Raw genomic sequence first — 22,786 nt, 5'->3', positions numbered from 1 at the left:
TTGTGCTAAGACCCTTTTCGTTAGTCAAATTACATGGTTGTATTCAAATGATGCAGCCAACCTACTTATTGATTTTGGCATTTTCTGTGCCCGGAATGACTAAAGAATATGCAGAGTAGCATACACATCTCTCTCTCTCTCTCTCTCTCTCTCTCTCTCTCTCTCTCTCTCTCTCTCTCTCTCTCTCTCTCTCTCTCTATATATTTATATATATATATATATATATATATATATATATATATATATATATACCCTAGCATGACTTATGACTTCACGTCTACCAATGCCCCTGTGTCCCATAAAAAACATATATACAGAACTTCAGTTTTTTTTTTATGTAAATCTTCCAAAGTAGTTTTCAAGGCTTTGCCGCCACTTTCTCATTAGCTGCATGAAAGCAGCAAGTCTACAACTTTGTGGGTGCAACAACACCGTTTTTTTTTTTTTTTTACTTTAAGGCAAAGTTTGTCTTTCTAATAAGAATTCATAAAAAAATTAGCAGATTAATTACTGAATTTGATCTTGCTGGGAAAAAAAAGAAACCTCTTAGAGAATTTGAAGTAACAGAGATAAGGCAGACATCAAACAGCCACATGTGTTTACTTATTTTTATAAAGCCGAGACTTGTTATCAGGGCTGGGCAGGACTTTGGGCTCCACACATCTTGTTGTTTTTGGAGTCTTTCTTGTCTTGCGGAGCTGAGGAGACGAGTGTTGATGGTTAATGGACATAATGGTTTGTGTGTGTGTGTGTGTGTGTGTGTGTTGTGTGTGTGTGTGTGTGTGTGTGTGTGTGTTGTGTGTGTGTGTGTGTGTATGTGTGTGTGGATGGGGCTCAACCCTGCTGGTAAATCCCCCCAGCAAAGGCACAGGCCGTTGTCTGGATGGATGCCAGAAGTTCTGGACTAATATTTCCAACAATGTTCATGCTCCCACGACAGCTGCTGACAAAACCCACTGTAGAGTTGTGCCAGATTTTGTCCACCCCCCCACACCTCCTTTTCTCCTCTTTATACATATCCTGAGCCCTGGAAGTTTTTCATCAACCAAAACAAGCAAATTTCTTAAGCTTATTTCTCTCGAAGGTGTCCTCTGTTCAGGCACTTGAGCCTTTGGCATTTGAAAGTCTAATTCCAGATCCCAAAGTTAATTTATGTTATAGACACGAATGGACCTAAAAAAAGATGTTAAAATACTGCAAAAGAAAGTTGTGGTTGATCTGCTTGACACTATTTGATTTGAAGAGCTTTTTTTTTATCTTGGGGAAAAAACAAATACAAAACCATTGAACAAATGGTAAATGGACTGAATTAATATAGCAGTATTCTAGTCATACTGACCACTGAAAGTGCTGTGTACTAAAGCCACATTCAGCCACTTGCGCTCACTAATGCACCCATTCATACACTGATACACCGATTGGTAGGCAGCTTGGTGTTAAGTGCCTTGCCCTAGGGGCCCAATCGACTTGTGAGAGGGAGAGCTGGGATCAAAACCATTGCCTTATGACTGCAAGATGACTACTGAACCCACTGAGCCACAGTCGTCCCCCACAACTACAGGCAAAAGCAACACAAGTAACCTTTAGTCTGATGTAATGCCAGATTGTAATTAAAAATAAAACTTTAGGTGTGAATAAATTTCTGGTTTTAACTGTACACATTACACATATAGTCTATGAAGTAAACCAGCTCACGTCGTGGACCAGTATCATTTGCCTTCACATTCTAACACAGCTGAAAACCTAGACCCAGAAAAATGTTACTTTTTACCTCTGGTTGGAATGTGTAAGTATACTTGATGTGTTCAATGTTCTCGTGAGGACAACATTATAGGCTACAAAGTAATCTTTTCCACCTATAGCAGCCAAAAGTAGCAGGTAGAAGTGTATGTAGTCTGCTGACAATCCAATGATGTTTGGATAAATATCTATACTTTTACGAGAGACCACTGTTAGGTCTGCCTTAATTTTTCCCAGGTTCACAATGTCGGTGTTGCTATTCCTGTGACGTTGCCGTTGATAGAGGCGGCTGGCTGTACCCATCTTCTCTGTCTCAAAATCTAAAAGTTTCCTACTCTTTAGAATGATACCTTGTAGCAACGGCACTCTTTTAAAACAGCAATGTTAATTTCTACCATTTACTACACAGAGTATCTCAGAAACGTGAGTAGCAGCCTCTCATTTCTAGGAAAATTTTACTATATATTTGGGTGCAATTTGGACTGTATTCACTTTTGTTGCTAGCGGTTTAAACATTATTGGCTGCTTGTTGGGTTATTTTTTAGGGGACAGCAAACATACACTCTTTTATAAACTGTAAACTCACTACTATATGTTGTTTTCAAAGTATCACCGCTATCCCAAAAAAAGATATAATAAATAATTTGCAAATAAGTATAAGTTTACTCACTTTGTTGAGCACTAAATACAAAGGGATTCAGTTTTAGTTTTGTTAAATTGCTGAAATTTGTTTAACACATGCTCTTCCACTGACAAGCTGCTGGCCTTCCAACACTATGAGGATTTAATAATAATAGTAATAATAATACATTTTATTTCAAAACACTCAAGGACACTGTATGTACAGGTAAAAACAATACTCTGTACTTTTCTCTGTTCTGTACTATTCTACAACCTCATTGTGATATGACATGTTTCTGTTGCTGAACTATTACTGATAATAACTTGGCAGAATCTCTCTTCATAAAATCCAAAGTATCCCTTTAACTTTTCAAATATCACACTCTTAACCTCCAGACATCTGTAATATGGGTCCGTTAGCTACTAGTAGTTCTTTTCCAACTTGTCTCCCACTTACTTGCTGCAATATATATATGGTTTCCCAAGGCGCACCACAGCCATTCTCTATGTCTTGCAGTTCCTAAATTTTCATCCTGATACAAGTGTGCCTCGTGTACTCATCTGACCTGACCAGTGATCCCTGAATGGTAATTCCTTCCCAGACTCTTATTGAATATGGCCTTTGGCTCACTTCACAGCACACCAGTGGAAAGCCAGTGTTTTATAGCACTCTCTCTTTATATACGGTGAATGCTGCCACATGAGGTGGAGGGAGACCATACAGAATCAAGCCGTGGCTCTTTTCTTCTCACCGCTCTGTGTAGCGCCAAATTATACCCGTAGCATTTATCTTTAAATCTAAAATGTACGTGTGACCCTATCTATGGGATGATAGGTGCAGGTGTGTGACGTTACGCGAGTGTCGGAAGCACACACCTCTCTCAGCCACGCCGATTGTTCCTTTGATGGCCGAATACATCACATCCCCCACTCCCCAAAAACTGATGATCCTGTCACCCCCAAATCCCCTTTGTAGCCTTACCATCAAGAATCACTATAAATAACAATGACATCACCCCATTCTTATCTATGGGACGTCCCATGCTGATCGATAGCATGGCTCCTGCAGTGTAAATAGCTTCTAATGCCCCATCTTCCCCTTCAAATAGGTCTACATTATTTATGATGGCTGTTAGGTTACCAGTCCAGGACACAATTTATTTCATCCCACCCTGCTCCTATTATACCACTGCTTTTGAGTCTTGATGGGAGTTTAGGGGAAGCAGTCATTGTGCAGAAGAGTAAATACACATGCCTGTGTTCTCAGAGGGCACTTAAACTCTTAGAGGTCCAAAATCATCACTGGGGATGAAGCTGTGGGAGGAAGGAGGAGGAGGAGAGGACAAGGGGGGGGGGGGGAGCAGTGGACCTGAGTGGTGCCTGGTCCCACCCAGTGGTAACGATAGAACATCCGTTACTCAGATGACAGTGAGAGTGGCAGGCCTATTTGTGCGGCTGCTGGCGCGCTGTGACGGATTGGACAGACAGAGCGGTTGGAGGTTGCGTGAAAGTGACAGGCCGCATTTCCATTTGGGTGAAAAATCTGGTCAACGTGGGTAACATGGATGAGAGGGAAAGGGGTGACATGGGCTGGCCATGGCCCAACATGTCTACTGCTTACATTTTGGTAGGTCAGAGTGCATATCGGTGTCTCTATCATCTAATCCTTTTCCTCAGTCTCTTTTTTTCATGTGATGTTTCTTTATAGGTGCGTTACTCCAATAAGGTCAGACAAACAGAAACACACCAATACTTTACTGCAATTTCAGTTCAAAGTATTTCTGGGTAATGCTCTTTCAGCTTTGTACCTAAAGGGACACAATTTTTTTTCTAAATAGGTCTAGCTCAGATTGGATTTTTTGTGCAACTATTAGCTTTACTTGACAGTAAACTGACAGGAAATGGGATTGAAAAAGAGCGGGAAGACACACATCAAAGGTCCATTGGCTGGAACTTTAACCCAGGACGGGCCGTGTCGAGGACTGAGGCCTTTGAACATGGGTCGCGTGCTCTACCCCTGCGCCTTTGTGGCACACGAGCCTAGATTTTTGAGTCTCGTGACAGATTCGCTGTACGATTGAGGTCCAGACTTTGACTAGACCATTCCATTACAGCTTACGCTGTATGTTTAATGTCATTTTACTTTGAAAGGGGAACCTCAGCCCGGTCTCATGCCTTTTGGAGACTCTAACAGGTTTTCCTCGAGGAGTGCACTGTATTCAACTCCATCCATCTTCCTGTCAGTTCTACCCAGCTTTGTTTCACTGTAGAGATGATGTGTTCATTAGTTTTACATCAACCATATGTGGAACATTTATTCCAAAAAGTTGTACAATGTTTCTTATCTGACCAGACCACCTTCTTCCACATGTTTGCTATGCCCTCGAAATGACTAGTCCCTTTCCATTGTGGAGAAACACAAATGGTCCTAATTATTGTTTTCTTTCGACGTTGGCTTCGTTCTTGCCAATCTTCCTGTGACCTCACGCTAGGAGAGGTCATAAATAATTATTTTTATATTCTCCCACCTGAGTTGTTCCTTTTTACAGCTCCTGCCGACTTACTTGAGGCCTCTTGGCTGTCTATGATTAAAGCTCTGCTTGCCTGGCCTGTAAGTGTACTTCAACAGCCATGTCTTGGCAGGTCTGCAGTCAATGCCACACCATGAAGCTCAGTATCCCTGAGCATCATGGTATGTTTATTCGTCTTTGTGATGATGTTTATTCACTAATCTTTACTAAAAGAAAATACCTTTTTAGAACAGCTGTATACTGACTGTAAATTACCGGCAGTTGGACTCCATTTAGGAATATCAGATCAAACGGATGAGAACGCAAAGTTACTTCAAACCTTTCTTCTTGGGCCCATCACATAAAACCCCAATAAAAAAAATATTCCTTCATTGTCAATGCATAAACCAAGCATACTCAACAAAATTCAGGTGTGTATGCCTGTCATTTTATGTACCTCCTCTTTGTAGGGAATCTCATCACCTTCAATAATCAGCTCTCCTACATTTGTTTATGGAATGTAAATACTTTTGCATGGCACTGTTGTTGAGAAATCTCAAAATGCAATACTTTATAGGACGTAAAATCTTAACCTGCTAATAAAGTAAAGTAAAAACAAGCACACGCTCCATTTTTTAACTACATGGAAATCAAGTCTTGGTAGGCTGTAAGTGATTCTCAAAAACTCTAAAACAACACATTTTCCATTCATCATTTAACAAAAACACAAGGCTGCACACTAATAGCCTCGCTGTAAAAACCATTATGGCTGGAATGATTGGGTTTGAAGACTAATTTAAGGGTGGGAAGACACACTTCTTTGCTGATGTGGACAGTTAGGTTGAATTCAAGAAATGAAAGGGAGAAAAGTGTTATTCTTCTAGCCCAATCCAGAGACGTGTGTGTGTGTGTGAACAGTCCGAGGAATGTTCATCCTCACGCCTCATTGGTGTTCTCATTGCTGCACACGGATCGAGCAGTGGAGATGGGACACCCTAGATTTACGGGACATGTCAGAAGCCTCACATCCTCGGGCCCCCCGGGGACCATCTCCTGTCTTGATGTTGGCCTGCAAGCAAAACAGCCGTCCCTCACAGCCTGACAGTGAAGTGGAGCCATCCAAACACTCTGGGAGGACGGAGACTGGTAGAACAGCCGGAATGTGAGGAAAGGAGGGAGGGAAGGAGGCCATCTTTGGCTAAGGCCTCAGCAGTTCTGGCAGTCTGGAGTCTTTATATTAACACTTTTGCAATCACCAGGTCAGGCTCCTACAGCGATTCAAAGGTCATGACTTTATTTTCATGAAGTGATGTCAGATGTAGGTTGCTATGGTGACCCATGCCATGTACACAAACAGTGGCTGATCTGATTTTGTCTTCTGTTCACCAGGTGTTTACATTTACTCGGTGGTAGCTTAGTCATCATAGCCCCAATAAACCTCGGCAATGACGTTCAAGCATGCATGGTAACTCTTTATTTCGCAGTCTTTCTTAGCATCGTTTTTGAACTACAGAGCAACAAAAAAGAGGCAACGGTTTTGTTCTCTAAAGCCCACAAAAGCCTTTTTGTCCGCTGCAGGAACTAGTAGCTGTTGAGGAAACGGAGCATGGTGCCAGCCGGATGATTTATGGCTCCATGTCCTGGGTGGCAGTTGGACCAGGTCCCACTGTCACTATGAACAGAGAGAAGCATGGCATGGGCCGTTCACAGGCTGCCCAGTGCTTTAAAGACGTTACAATACGTTTCATAAAGTGGTTGGGAGTGAAGAGAAGCTGCAATAATCTGGCCTGGTGAAATAGAACGACTGGAGGAGAGAAAATGTTCTAAGATTCTTCCTTGGCATCCTCCCCATTCCACTTTTGCAGCTGGCAGACGACCGATTATAACTCAGCACATCTATTGATTCCAGAAGATTTTTCCAGTCTGTTTCAAGACACTAACTCATAAGGACTTCACAGAGCTAGAGACAACAATTAGTACGTTGGAGATGTCAGGAATGGCCGCTGAGTTTCGTAGGGAGAAATCCCTTGTGACGGATTGGTGCTGACATCGCAGGGAGATGAGGAGGGAGCGACTGACTCCCAGAGTGCCGTGTCTGCATTAACCCTCATCTGTGAGCTCCCATGAACAAAGTTCCCTCACAGACGACCTGCTGCAGCCTGGAAAATCCTATTAGGGATTTCTGCGGGACACTTGGGAACACTCCATCTAGAGATCAGTCTCCCTCAGAAATAGAACATCGAGTTTGCTGTTTACATCTTCACAGTATTCCATCTCCTTTTCATTCATTTAGATGTTTTTTTTTCTCTTTACTCTTCACTCTAATTTTTGGCCTGAGCTATCAGTCTTGCTTTAACGGTGTTTGTTTGTCCAGTTTTGCCTGTCGTATACTCTTGGTGTGACTCCTCTACTACCAAAGAGGACTCTTCTTTTCTGAGTCAGTCCTAAAATGATTGGGATTAGAAGTACAATATGTCTACTACTAAAGGCAAGAGACGTTTATTTATAAAGCACTTTTCAGTAACAAGGCAATTCAAAGTGCTGTGCATGTACTAAAGCACTTCTAAGAAAGAATACACCACAAATATTCTAGACAATTCAAATAAACAATGCTATGCAATGAATGCACAGCTTTGGCAAGAAACGTAGGCTCATCAATTCATTAAAGGGTTCAATTTAGGGCTTTCATTTAAATTAATCGTTCTTTTTTCCAGGGTGAACTGAAAACACAACAAATTCATGACAAACTTCAGTGATTTTTAAAATATAAAAAATTGGGTGCAAAACTTTGGACTTACTGTGGATTTCCTCTACTCCACACCTGGTAAAGTTATCCATGTGGATTCAACCATGTCTATACATCTCCAACAAAGTTTGGTTAAAATGTGGCAGAGAAACTACCTGTACACTTTTTTCTGAAAGCACTAACCACATCCTGGGCACTTCACCACTATTCTTATCACAGATGATAGAGCATTAAAACTATTTAGTTTTCTGGAAAGAAGCTGTTTTGTAATCATACTCCATAAATCGTCTATTGGTTTGATCAAGACCTTTTCCACTAGGTTGCTGTTAACAAGCTTTAAGCCTTCCAAACCAGTTCTGATATGTTAGCTGAGAAAAAAATCTTTAGGAGTTTGGCTAGTCCATGTGGAATCAAACCAAAAGTAATACAATATTCTATGGCATTTATATGTGGTTACATATTTCTATGACGACCACATATAAACCTCTGACCTGAACTGTGGCCAACACTGACATGGTGTTTCGTAACACCATACATGTAAAATCAATCATTGTCTCGCTAATGCATTTAGGGGTGAAAATAAACTTGTCCAGGTACAGTGAAAAAAAAACTTGTACTCTAAAGAAAATAATATGACCTGTAATTTTTCAAAAAAAGTATTCAGGTTTATCCGGAATATAATTAAACACTCCCCATAGTTATTAAGCGGTGACAGAAACTGATGGACTACATTATTATTATGCATCCTGAAAGCAATTAGAAAACACTTATTGACTGGGATGTGATCCGAGGTTATTACCAACATAATTAACCCCATTAAATATGAGAGCCAGGCTAATGTAAAATGTGACCTTCAATAAGTGCACAAAATATTAACAAATACAGTGTTCACTGAGGGGCACTTAGTGTTACACGGGGCAAAACAGAAAACTAGCTTTTAATTGCACAGTTTGGCAGTCATGAGTCTCAGATACAAATCATATTAAACTACGAGGATTGAAATAATAAGTTAAATGGTGTAGCAAAAACAAGTAGATTAGAATTAAAAAAAAATCTAGAAAGCTACATGTATAGCTACATAATCTCTTTGCATCAAATGAAAATGTTTGGATTGTGCCACAATGGCTGTCTCAGGATATTACACTTTTCTGATTGCTATTATACTGTCATTGTCTTTAACACTTTGAGGGGTATGATAAAAATGTTGTAGATGGTTAAAGTAGAGATACTATCCCCTATTTCTCTGGGGAAATTGATTTTATCTAGAAACTGGCAGTCAGAATATCCAATCAGGAGTCTGACCTTTTCCAGATTTGGGAACCGCACAAGTAACCGACCAGGTCATGCTAGCCACAACATCCTCACTCTGGAAGTTGTTACTGAGGGAAGAAGACTCAGAGTCTTTTTCATTAGAACTATTTATTTTATTTTTTTTTTTGCCTTTAACCTTGCAGGAGGCCCGTTAACTAGCTTTTTTATTCAATGGGTGTGTTTTCCCCCACTATTCATAAAAAACCAAATCTCTAAGCGAGTTATATTATTCTAGGAGGAAACAGTAATTGTTGCTCAGAATATGTTTTGGAAAGAGAGGGTATAAAAATGCACCCTTAGTGTTAGTAAGAATTATGTAAAGGATCAAACAACAGTATAACATGATCTTTTTTATGACAGTCAATTTTCTTCCCCAGCATCTCTTAACTTTTTACACCTACTTACGCCCTCATATACGGCGAAAAGGCAGGCCAACCTCATATCATTTATTTTCCAATACCAGATGACTGCACCACGGCCTATCATGTGGCCCAAATTAAAGCATTATGACATAATAGAATGAAGTTGAGGTTAAGACCTCATTACTGCCATCCTGGCCTCTGCTTTAACTCTCCTTAGAACTGGAAGCTCCCAGTTTTGGTTTTGGACCTGATTGTTTCTAATTGAAGCGGCGATCCAGGCGGACTGGAAAAGAGGTACTGTGCTACTATGATGACTATTGGCTGGCATGTGTTTCTAATGCTTAACCCCCGTAATATGCTTTCAAGCCATGCTAGAGCATCCCGTTGCCCTTTACACTCCGGCACAGAGACACAATACAGACATCACTACAGAACAATGTGAAATAAGGTAAACACACAGACATCCACACTATGCAGTGGACACAACAACACATATGGAGGCTGAGACTAAACAAGTAGAGGAATGAGAGTGTGAGGGAAAGTCTCCCCGGGGCTAACAGGACAGCGCCTGTTTGCACAGCTCTGACCACAGACACAGAGAAAAGTGGTTTCGTAGGGTAATATTAGCTCTTGATTATTTGCGTTAACCAGTGCTCGGATTTACTGCCAGAGTAATGTGATCTGACTGGTAGTTAAGCACTAGCAGCAAAAGGGGCACCAAAGCCAGGACAGAGTGGCCTTTCCCCTCTCTGTTTCCTCAAACTGGACCAATAAAAATCTCTCGGCTCTGCCCCGAGTGGCGTTCGCTGCCGCTTTCTGACCTGCCCCATTGGGAAGACATTTGGAAACAATCAGCCGCGTGTTTAAAGGGAAGGCCCTTCCCCTATCAATCCCCCTAGATAAGGTATCTATTAGCCGGAATCTCTGGCCCGACACACGGAATTCATCACCTCTGTTTCCTGTAAGCCGTTTAGGGGTCCCCTCATTTTCACTCCAGCATGAGCAGAGTGCAGGGGGCAAAGTTTGAGTGTGCCGCTGTGTGCGTATGTGAACAAAAACTATGTGGTTTACCAGACAGCCATGTTTTTGTAAACTGTGAAAACACTCCTGTTCAATGAAGGAGTGGTTGATTTTGAATTAAAGAAATATTTTCATTTATTTCATTGCTTAGTTACTATCCATTTAGTTATTGACTTGTTTACTTACTTGAATACCAACTCACTTGCTTACCTATTGATAAAGACTTATCTGTTCACCAGCTCCCTTACCATTATAATTACATTAAAAAATAGGACGAAAGCCTGTGTGTAATTCTAACATACTGAGACACATTGAAATGGAATATCAGCAACACTGAATTTTTTTTAGTAATATAAGAGAAAATTGATACTTTAGGAAAAGCCGTTTTGAAACTTTCCGTGAAATGTAGTTTAAATTTCTGATAAGCAATACATTGATTCCCACATCTATTTCCACTTAAGATGGTTACATTCATGAACCTATCACATCACTTGGAAATGGTGAGAACATTGTTACTCTACATTGTATAGAAAGATTAACCTGTTGAAACCTGACTTTTGTGCAGATTTAGGTGCGGTCCTGACTGAGTGTGAATGAGTATGAACTCCACTTTGAGATCCAAAACATCCATGAGTTTATGAGATAAGGGATTTGAAGACGTCTCATAAAAATCTAAATTAGTCATTGTTCTGTCCGGGAAATAATCTACAACTGGAGGACATTCAAGGAAACTGCTAACATGGCTACATCAGGCCGTCCAAATGAGTTTCCCGGGGAGCAGACCGCAAAAACCCTAAAATGTCATCAAAGGACCTACTGCAGGGATTTTGCAGCTTGTACAATCAAAACGGCATTGTACAAGTAGGAAGTGTGCATGGAAGAAACAGTCTCTCCATAAGACAAGCACAAGGTCCTTTGCGACTGTTTCGCTGTAACAGAGCCTTGTCATCCCACCATCATCAAATCTAGCATGAATTCTGCTCTCCATCATAGGGTGCTTGAGGAAAATGTGAACTCATCTGTAAAACAAATGAGCAAAAGCAGATCTGGACCTGGCAACATGACAATGGCCCAAATTATGACGCTAAACCCAACAAGAACTGGCATAGAGTTTAGAAATGGAAAACCCCGATTCAGAGGTCAGATCTTAAACACTCTGAGATGCTGCAGGGTAGGCACCATTTCCCTCTATCATTCGTTCATATAACAAGACATCTGCTGAATAAATGTTAACAGCAGAAAATACATTTCGTTGCAAGGTATATCAATACAGCTAAAATGTTATAGCATGGTTCAAACACATCTGGAAAGGTCATACATTAAGATGGAAATCATGCCCATGATGAGTGCATGCACAATTTTGACCTTAACTGTGTCAGAAAAATCTTTTTTTTCCCGTGACATTATCTTACACAACTGCACTTATTATTAATACTGTTTTAAGTCCATAAGAGGATGTTTCGCATTTTTTTTTACAAGAACCTTTTTAGATTTAAGAGTTTTTGCTGGACAACACAACAATGTAGTTCTTGAGAAATTTATATTCATCATTAAATGGTAACATGGGGGTTTCTATTCTGTATTTCTCCTTTCACTTACCTCTTCAGACCTGCCTCTAAGAAAGAGAAAAAAAGTTGTTTTAAAATAATCAATTTGACAATGACGTTGGTTCTTCCTTCTCCTTTCTGAGTATTCAGAGGGCTGTAAGAGCTCAGAAAAAGTGACGTAAATGTATGTTATGAGGCAGTAGCTTTTATATCCCAATGATGATTCAGTTCACCTGCATATAAACTCTGTTATATCTGTTGCTGTCTAGACATGTGTCATTGGGTTGTTGAGCAATGCAGCTTTGATAGATCAACCTTTTTTTCCCCTCCTCTGCTTTTATGCAGTTTATGCCATTTCTTGAACTTCTACTCTACATTTTCAAAAGCTTTCTTTTGACCCTCCTTTTTCAATCAAACAACTCGTTGCATTCATTTAAGATCTAATAGGGCCAATAACCTTTGCCCCGCTTGGTCAGACCCCTGAAGAGAGCCCCTTTCACCTGGTATTGTGCCGCTGGCTACACCTTCCGACGGGCATGGCCCCCACTCACGCCTCCCTTTGTCCTTCTGCAATTCACTCTGACTTTGTTCAGTTAGTTAAAACTAGCTTCCCCTCCCTGCTGAGAACCCAGACGCTGAACGAGGGGAGAAAAAATGGGGAGCAAGGGGTAGACGGTGCAGGATGAGGGGAGGAGGAAATGGGAATTTATGTAATTTTTATCACAGTTTGCTCTATAATTTGCTTCAATTAGAGTTGAATCTCAACAATGTGGGAGTTTTAGCTGCAGGAGAATCTTCAACAAGTGTGCCTTTTCTATCGTATGCCTCATCTCACATGAGATTAGGATGTCACTACCCGTCTACACACACAAACAGACAGCCTCAACCCTCAAACAGCACCAACAAACAACAGATTAACCCAAAAGAAAAGGATTATCAGTCGACTGAGTGGCAGAGAGATGGACCCCTAGCTTTTTTTTGTCTTTGGGGGTTTTCAATGGGGATCACTTCCATCCACAAAAATCAAGCTTCGGTCAGTTGACTAGAACCTCATCTACCTCATAGACAAAAGCAGACACACATGACTGAAGGCATTTGTGGAGCAGTTTTAATAAAGTAGTGGTTGTGCACTCTGGTGCAAAAAACAATCCATGGCAGCTTTGGCAGCTCAGCAGGCTCAAACACATAATATGGGAGTTGCTGTACACTGGTACGGCTTTGAATGCAAGTTTATAGACAAGAGAACTAAAGCTTAACAGATTCATATGAACTCCCGTGAGTGTGTGGAAATGCCAATGAATTGCTAAATACATACTTTAGTAAATCTGGTATGTCCAGATGAAAGATGAAAACGACGTTGCTGCTGTCATTCCTGCTGTGTAGTAGAATATTTTCCTTTCAGAGGCGACTCCTATTGTTAGGCAAAAGAACTGCAGTGAGTCGAGAAAGTTGGACCTCATCAGACCAGTTCAGTTTAAATCTATAATTGGTAATCCTGTTCAAAAACATTTTTTGCTAGTAAAATCATCCTTCCATGCTGAAAGGAGAAAGAAACTTCAGGAAAAATTGCCAACTCTACCTTTAATTTCCCCAGACCCTGTGGTTTAACTAAACTTATTGAGCAAACACCCTGTTGTGTAGCAAGTTGATTATAATACAGTGCTTTTGCATTCAAGGTTGTTTTTAATTTTGAGTGAGTATTGCAACGTCTTTCAACCCAACTTGACATTGTAGAAGGCTGAAAGCTAATAGCCTTCTGTCATGAAGAAAAGTGCAATAACAAATCTGATGCTTTATTACACGAGTTACACCCCCCCCCCCAAAAAAAATTGTAACATTATTTTGATTCATCCGAATGTATCAAATTGGACTGAATTGTATTCTGTTGAAACAAGGTGTTGAATCTACCTAAACTGTGGTGAATTGAATCAGTGTTTGCTGCTCAAGAATCTTTATTATATCATCTCATTGGCTGTGCTACGACATAGCTAATGTATCAATGATGGAGCAAATATACACCAACACTATTACAGACATAGCCAATATATTGCAGGTTTATGTTTGTTTATATACCATGTAAAGTTGGGAACTTTCCCTTCAGAAAAATCCCCATAAACACCAACTCCTGTGCTTAGAATAAAATGTCTTCCTGCATTGGTTTTAAAAGCTAATTTCAAGGCAAATTTTCCTCCATATTAATGGTATCAGGTTTAGATTTACATAGATCTCAAATAACTGAATGAAAGGAGTCCTGAACCAGAGGAACTAATGGTCACGAGCAAAGAGCTCAGAGATATAGAAGTAAATGGGATGAATTGATGACGTTCTCACCAAATACATGTATCCTGTGCAGCACAGGTCTCGGCAAGATTTAAGTTTATTGTCTGAGTTGTGATTCAGTTCTTGCCAATGACAACAAAGTGCGTATTATGAACTGCTCCTTCATCATTACCCACAGACTCTCATTGGCTCTCCTCTTAGAAGTTCCCACAGTGTTGTCTGTGCGACCGCAGTGTTCCTGTGCCACCGTCTATTTGACAACAGGCATTCACAAGGTCTTTGTAGATGCAAGACTTTTCCACTTTGAATTTCTGAAAAAGTCTATGTCCGTCTGCGTGTGTGAAAAACTGAGAATGTGTGTCCATTCAGGGACCGTGTGAGTGACAGATAGGTTCATCCCTACTGCCTGTCTTTCTAAGCACTGCTGTGGGCAGGACCATCTATGCTGACAGTGAACGGGGAGGTAGCGGGGTCTGAAGGATTAGAAGGGGGGCTTTTGGCCAGGACTAAGAGTAGCTCTTTCTTCCAGTGACAGAGAGAGGTGACGGGCCGTCAGCGTACAGGGGATCGGCGGACAGCCAGCCAGAGACATCTGCATTCATTTAGGACAGCGGCTTATCCGTGCACAAAAGTACGCCCACTCGAAACGCCCACCTTCTGCACTCTCACACTGTTTTACACATGCACAGGAGACTGCTCCAAGTGTTGATGATGACGGTGTCAATTGCAAAAACGGTATAGTACTACAGAACACGTGAAACTGACAAAACATGATCTGTGAGATCATTTCATCACAAAAGGGATTTATTGAATTGTCATCTGTAGTACAGATTTGTTTTGCATAGTGCTTGGCTTACTTGTTATAGAGGTATATGTTTTTTTTTATGTTGATCAATGGAATTTCAAAGTTTTCACTCCGTTGTAATTGAAAAGATGGGTCTTCCTCTTGGTTGAGCATCTGCCACTGCACCTCCTTCCATCCTCCCATCCTCTCATGGCTAGGAGGTCGAGAAGACAGCCAGGGCCAGAATGGGCCCTGCCCGGCCAACTAATCCTCTACACCCATTTACAATCGCTGCTAATCTCCTTCACCACCTCCCCACCACCACTGCCACCAACACTATCGCCTCAACCGCTGCTTCTCACTCAAGACGTGCACAAAGACCCAGAGCTCCCCTGTCCCACCAACCCACCCCCTTCTCATATGCCTAACCTGCTTCACCCGTTGCCCCCTTACAGCAGGAGGGACCCAGCTTTCTAAACCCATCCCATGGGGCTGCAAGTTTGGGGTGAACCCAAACACTCATTCAATGCCAGATAACTCTCTCCTGGACTCAGACTCCCCGTCCTATTGTTGCTGCTGCTTGAGAAGAGGATAGACACGAATAGAGTTTGAATTTCAATGTGCTTCAACGCCTGCGAAAGAGAGAGGGACAGTGGTATATGAACTGGTGGCCATGCAAGCATTAAGGATGATTTAAAAAGAAGAAACAGAAGCAAACATGCTAGCCTGGTGCAGGCCAACACATCCTCACCCTTAAGCTTTAAAGATTAAAAGCAATAATTTGTGTTAATAGATCTTTTTTTTATTCTGTGATGGACTCATGGATGGTCATCATCTGTTCAATGATGCAGAGATTTAAAGAAAGCAGAAATCTGAAATTCTTCATTGGATGTTTTGGTTGTTATTATTGAACTGTTGTTTTGGATTCCAGGTCACATCTATAATGAATTTAGCAAGGTAGTCTTTATAATTATGGCCTTCATTGACAGCCATTGCAAGTGACAAAATGTACAAACCTGCGTGTTTGCTATCAACAAATTCAAAAATAATGATTTTAAACCGTTTTTAATGACTACTGCCCTCTGAAAATGATACAACCCCTTCATGACATCTTTGGTGCTTAGTGAAACAGTGTTTCTTTATTAATAACCTGGGTTTCCAACGTTGCTACTGCCTTTTTCAAATCTCAGCAGAAATTTTCGATAAGAATCATGTCAGGTGCTTATGGCCTAATATCTTCAATGACCTCTTCTAAAACCAAATTTTATTGGACTTATTGGTATGTTAGGGATGGCTGTCCCGTTTGAAGGTTCAAACTATCCCGAGCTGCAGCTTCCTCACAGATGGCATGCTAAAAACCATCTGACCTTCCACACCCTGCAGCTCTCCAGTGCCATAGACAGCAAAGTAAACCCCAGGGCGTTATTGAGCTAACGCCAGGCTCCACTATATGCATTCTGTTCTTTTTTATTGTATGCTTTGCTTTACAGAACTGATTTCTTTGGCTTCTTCTTGTAGTTTTAAGCAACCTTGGATCTGCCTTTACTCGTACTTTTGAGTTAGTGGTTGTTTATGCTTTGGAAATCACAGCTGGAACCCTCCAAGTGTCTAGTATATGTGTTACTAAGGAAACTGAAACCAAGAGTTACTACAGGCCTTTTGCAGTCAGTCAAAGGTTTTTGACCACCTGCCTCTTCAGGAATCTTATCCAGCCTCGCTTGTTGCAGGTCCAGTTGTTTTAAAATTTAGAATCTCTCTAAAATTTAAAACAACTTTTTATGTAAATATGGCCAAATTTAGATGACAAGCTATTTTTCTGAAGGTTTTGAGCGGCTTAAGAAGAACAACACGACACATTTGCTTAAACGGTTTCTGGTCTTTCACATTTTGAATAGTGACTAAAAGTAAAGAGCCTCTGTGGCATACATCCCAGGGAAGCAAGAGCGTATAGATAATACAGAAGGTTCCCACAGATTGTATAGCACTTGACTTATTATGCAATTGTGTGGATCTTTATATAAAGAGAAATGTATGATGTTTCCAAGTAATGATGTGCAGTATTATGCAGTGCAGAAAAATTGCCTCATTACAGGTATATGGGTTCACTATTTTATTTTTAGGTATAACATATATTCTCTTACAGCCAAAAAATGTTTTACCTTGGGCATTCTTTATACAACTATTTAAATAATCCATTGCTCTTTTTTGTTCACCCATTGGAAAAACTAAAAGTTTTTAAAAGCAGATTTGTTTTTATTTTCTGAAGATGTATAATATCACTTAACATACTACGTAAAATTCACAAACACAACCCTAAGAAAAATCTGAACTCATAGAAACAACTTTTTTTTTTTTAAAGCAGAACTATATACACACATATACATTCGGTGTAGCCCAAAAACACACAAAGACACGTATAGGCTAACTTTCAGGGCCACAGTGCGCACAGTCTTTGGCGTACTCAGCACTTCATTTCTGCATACGACAGTGCAGGAGAGGCTGACAGACCCCTCTGCCTCTCCACCGCTTATTTACAGAAGCTATCTTTCCCATAAGTCACCATTCCAGTATTCATAAAGCATCTTGGATGCCATAACTCACTCGTCCCCTTTATGAATAAAGCTCCTAAATTTATGGTGATGGCGCTGAGGACTGGTGGCCTCCATGGTGACAAACTTCCCTCCGTCTGTCATCACTGGCTCGGGCCGCTCGGGGCACTACATCAAAGGCTCCAGGTGGGTGCGCCACTTTATCGCTCCCGGGTTGGTGACATCACCTCGCTGCGCCGCACAGAATTGATGATGAAAGCAAACATATCTGTCTTAACTCACATTTACCAAATCAATTTTGTTTTTACAGACCCTTCGCAGGGTTATTGGCATATTGACGTGGTGCAAGCGGGGCGGGGGCTGAGCGAGTGCCTACGGATGGTGACAGAGTGGGCATGGGAAAAGAGGGTGGGGAGGGGTGGTGGAGGGTGGGAGGAGGGGCGTTCACTGGAGCTTAATGGCATTTACCATATTTAATGCAGAGGGATGTCATCACTGAATATCCATTCTAAATAATGTGGCATTTCATCATAAATTCTTTACAACTTATTTACTTAATGGAAAGAGTTATTGCTTGCTGTCAGGGTGGTAATTAAACTCTGTGATACACTGCTGCCTCGCCAGGATCCCATCTTTCCCCTCAACCCCCTACTACACACACACAAACACACACACCCACACACACACACACACGCGCACGTGCGAACCTCAAATCCTTTTGAATACATATTATTATTCAGGATCCACATAAATTACAACTGGATTAAAATTCATGAAACCCCATTTTCCTTTATTTTCTTCCCAGGGAGAAAAAAAATAACTCAGAGGACTTGTTCAAGCACCTATAAGTAAATTTGGTAAGAAAGGACACTGTTCCTCTAACTATTCTGGGATCAATTGAATAAAATAGTAAGTTTGAACATACTTCTATCAACAAAGACATTTGTGTGTTGTGTCATATCAATCAGTTGATAAAAAAGAAGCACAAAAGAGGTTAGATAGAGTATGAAAATGATTACATTTATTTCTGTCTGTCAAAAGCAGCAATAAGGAGGAGCAGCTTCTCATGGGAACATTTGACTTCTTACTTTGCCATCTGCATGGTCAGCTATTCTTTATGAATATCTCTGAAAGGACAAAGCTCTGAATGTGAAACACCTCTCATTTAAATGAGGAAGGATCTATTCAGGGGGACTAAATGAGGCTGATACTCTGCCAGCCCCCCTCATACTACTTCATAAAACCAAGCAAGCTTGACATGGACAGGACCGCCGTCTAACCTTTGACCTTGTCCGATGACCCTGCCTTCGATTTTTTTTCTCTCTGCCTGCTGACCAATATGTGATTCGCCAACGGTCGCGCCGGGTCCCTAACCAGGACCAAGGAGGGCTTTATGGCCTTTCATTTTAATTGAGCTAAGAGCACAACCTCAACTTACTTTCTTTCAACGCTGACATTACCTCACTGGGCAACAAACGACTGCAGCAGCCTTGTGGTCACTGGGCTAAATGTCAACATGACGACATGAGAGGAAATAAAAAGAGAACTTATGTGAATGCTACAACTGTATGCTGGCCCAGGAAAACCCCCTTGTCAGAAATAAACTACTGCCAATGTAAAAAAAAAAGGCATGTAGCTGCAACGTTCATGTTTACACTAGCAGTAAAGCCTAAAACAATCTATTACAAGGACAACTTATTTAACCTTGTTTCATGAAACTTATCCAAGTGAATGTGATGACTGCTATAATTAGCAAATTAAGAATGTTAAACGTACTCTGCAAAAAAACACCATTCTAGAACAAAATGAACAAAAGTTCTTCTTTATTAATGTTTAGGCCCCAGTTACACTGCCCCTAATATATTTTTAAAATATTTGTGTGGCCTTTCTTGTGCAGCTTTTAAACAGGAAAGGTAAGGTGTGTAAGCAAACAATCTGGAGTAAAAATCCAACCTGGCATGTACATGTCCTGAGTAGAAGGAGCACTGGTATATAGATATTTTCCCCTGCTTTTGCACCCTGTCCTGTTTTCTATGCTGTCTGTGGAATTTGGATCAAAAATGCTCTATCCCCAGCAGAATACAACACAAAAAAGCCATCTGTGTTCATTATTTCTTTGTTTTCATGAAAAAACATGTTTACATGTGAATGGGCGAAGAAACTCTCTATTTTGTAAAATAATCTTCGTGGTGAGGAGAGGGTCTTTGTTGGGACACCATATTGGTGACCAGATCTTTGTTGTGTTTAATTTGTGTATTTTTTGCTGTAAATTTGAGCTGTTGAGCAATAGCAGAAGAGATGCATATTCTTACCTCCCAGCCTTGAGTGGGATCTTGGAGATAAGGCGTGTGCTCTCCCTCATATGGTCCAAAACGCTCCCCTATATTCACCTTTCTGCGGCTCCAGATGCCCAGATTTGCACCGGGAACTGCAGACTCTCTCAATTCAAAGTCCAGAGGGATGGTTAAGGTGCCTTGAGGGAAAAAGATGCTTGCTTGTTGAAGTGAACGAGGTGAAGAGTCGTCATCGGACAACGGGTCATCTGCCAGGGCTGAAGAAGGTGTGGGATCGCCATCGGTGCCACACACGTTGTCTAGGATGTTGCCTGGATATAGGGGAAAGTCATCGTTGCCATCACCTGCGAATTACATATATTATATTAGAAAATTATGTTTAAAGTGAAGTTAGGTTGTTGATGTATTATGAGATACTGGAAACATGTTTATATCTCTATGAGCGGCGATGAAATTTCCCTAGAAGGGTTTTATCTGTCTTTGTTCAATTTTTAAGTATATTCAAAGCATGTCAAAATCAGACGGATAAATAAATACCACAAAAGACACATGAGCCTCAAGGACTGAAGCTGCAAAGGGATGTAATCAATACAGTGTTTGAAAGGAGTTGACACCCTTTGAACTTTTGCAGAGTTTGTCAGATTACAATCATTAACGTCAATTGGTTGTCTTTGGAAATATACATATGCTATAAAATAACACAAACGTGCATAATTCAAAAGAGGAAAGAACAAAAGACATGGCATGGTTTTTAATTATTTTTTTTGTCCAAATAATGAAATGTGAGGCTCATTTACCCTTGGAAATCACAGATTTTCATTTGGATATAGGCAATTCTAACACCCAAAAAGGCTTTGACTTAGGTCAGTCTCAAACCTCAGTCCTTGAAGGCCAGAAAGCTAGATATGTCTCTGGATAAACAAACTAAACACAAGTCAAATAAGTATGTCATTAGCAGCATTTGATTGCATGCTAAAAAGTAATCCAGCTGTTAAATTTATCTAGGTATGTTGGATCAGGTACACATCTAAAAGTTTCAGGATTGTTGTCCAAGATTGTTGTCCAAGTTCACATCCATCATGGACAACACCTTCCACCCGCTGCACCAGACTGTAGAGGAGCTGAGCAGCTCCTTTAGTGCCAGACTTAGACACCCTGTGTGTAAAAAGGAGCGCTACCGTAGGTCATTTATTCCTGCTGCTACAAGATTTTACAATGCTGCACTATAACTGTGACCATAACTGTAATAATTAACGTGCAATAACCAATGTGCAATAATCTATTTAATACACTGTCCTACAACCCGTGCAATAATCCTGATGTAGTGACTTCTGCTGCTATCATCACCTGAACATAAGTCAGCCCACATGTATGTATGTATGTATGTATGTATGTACAAATGTATACAATGTATATGCACGTACATACGCGTAGGTGCGTATGTAAGTAGGCGCATAGATATATGTATATATTTAAGTATATAGAATGTAATATACCCTCTACAATAGCTTTCCTGTTATCAATCTTCCATAAGGCAAGGTAAGCTGATTTGTATAATGCTTTTTAGTAACAAGACAATTCAAAGTGTTGTACATGAACAGAACACAAGAAAATAAAACATTGCAGAGGAAAGCACATTGCAGTGGAATAGTTGCAGTAGGTTAATATATAAGAATGCAAGTTGGACTATAAACCTTAACGTTAACATTTAAAGGTAACTCTAAACAAATGGGTTTTTAACCTCGATTTAAAGGAACTCAGAGTTTCAGCACTTTTACAGTCTTCTGGGAGTTTGTTCCAGATAAGTGGAGCATCAAAAAAATAAATGCTGCTTCTACATGTTTGGTTCTGGTTCTGGGTATGTGGAATAGGTTTGAGCCAGAAGACTCGAGTGTTCTGGAGGGTTGATACACTGATAACAAGCATGTATTCATTTTTCCACATTCTGCTGAGACATTAGTCCTTTAATCCTGGAAATGTTCTTCAAGTGATAGAAGGTCAACTTTGTATTTGTATTTAGATGCCTCTGAAGATTCCAGTCTGAGTCCATTACTACACCCAGATTTCAGGCCTGATCAGTGGTTACAAGCTGGAGAAGCTGAAGCTGTGTGCTAACTTTTGACCGCTCTTCTACTAGTCCAAAAACTATTACGTCAGTTTTGTTTTGGTCCAACCTGTAGAAGATTTTGTCCATAAAGGCCAGGCTTGTAGTTTGACCAGTCGACAGATTCATCCTCCTGAGCTAAGATTTTCTGCATCTGCTCCAGAATTTGTACTTTTGTAATTTGTCCGCTGGATTTGTACTGACAGTAAATTACACACACGTACTCTTTACAAATTAAGTGACTTCTAAAAATTTAGAGTAAAGAATGCCAAATGCAAACCCATGACAGTCTGACAGTTGTCAGACTGTCATTAGTAAACAATTCTGAATACTATGTATAATTTTTCCTCCACATCCCAATTTTGCACTACTTTGTGTTGGTCTATCACATGAAATCTGAATAAAGTATATCAAAGTTTGGGGTTTTAACTTTACCCAATGTTATGTTATTTCAAGGCTCTGTATAAACTAACCTTTAGAATTAGATTACCAGATCAATAACAGGCTGATGGGCCCTATATAAAGAACAAGGCATGTTTGCACTTTGCTTGCTTTGATGGCATGGTTGGCAAGCATGATCTGCTCAACATTGTACAGCGCTGACGGTTTTATGTTTCCTTTTCCTGAACTCTTTCTCCAGCCTGCAGTGAAATCAAACAGAACTGCACGATGGTTAATTGCGAAGAGAATAAAACAGGATGTGGAAGTATGACCCCTGAATCCACACTGGGCTTCTTCAGAGCGTTATAACAAGCGGGTGGATCTTAATGCTGGCAGAGAGAGATTGAATTAATGCCAGTTTTGACAGCCTTCTACAGAGCAAGGAATCACTGTTGGGAAGTTTTTGGTCAAAACCGTTTCTGTGTTGCATTTAGGCTGAAAGAAGCACGCAAAACAGACAACCTGCTTGAGTGCTAA

The 22,786-nt window shown here is 40.6% G+C and overlaps 1 protein-coding gene across 14 annotated transcripts in view; it reads right to left on the bottom strand.

The window, feature by feature from the left end:
* The window catches only part of mecom (MDS1 and EVI1 complex locus), a 107,360-nt gene extending 87,252 nt beyond the window's left edge, over positions 1 to 20,108 (bottom strand). For all 14 annotated transcript variants that reach the window (XM_036149574.1, XM_036149580.1, XM_036149576.1 and 11 more), the window contains exon 1: positions 19,783 to 20,108. The gene's annotated coding sequence lies outside the window, so the exon portion shown is untranslated. The remainder of the gene's footprint in view (positions 1 to 19,782) is intronic.
* Between the last annotated feature and the right edge of the window lie 2,678 nt (positions 20,109 to 22,786).

The sequence above is a fragment of the Fundulus heteroclitus genome, chromosome 18, assembly GCF_011125445.2.
Source record: "Fundulus heteroclitus isolate FHET01 chromosome 18, MU-UCD_Fhet_4.1, whole genome shotgun sequence".
NCBI classification, from domain to species: Eukaryota; Metazoa; Chordata; class Actinopteri; order Cyprinodontiformes; family Fundulidae; genus Fundulus; species Fundulus heteroclitus.
The sequence above is the reverse complement of the archived record's forward strand: the minus strand, read 5'-3'. Positions and strand labels throughout refer to the sequence as shown.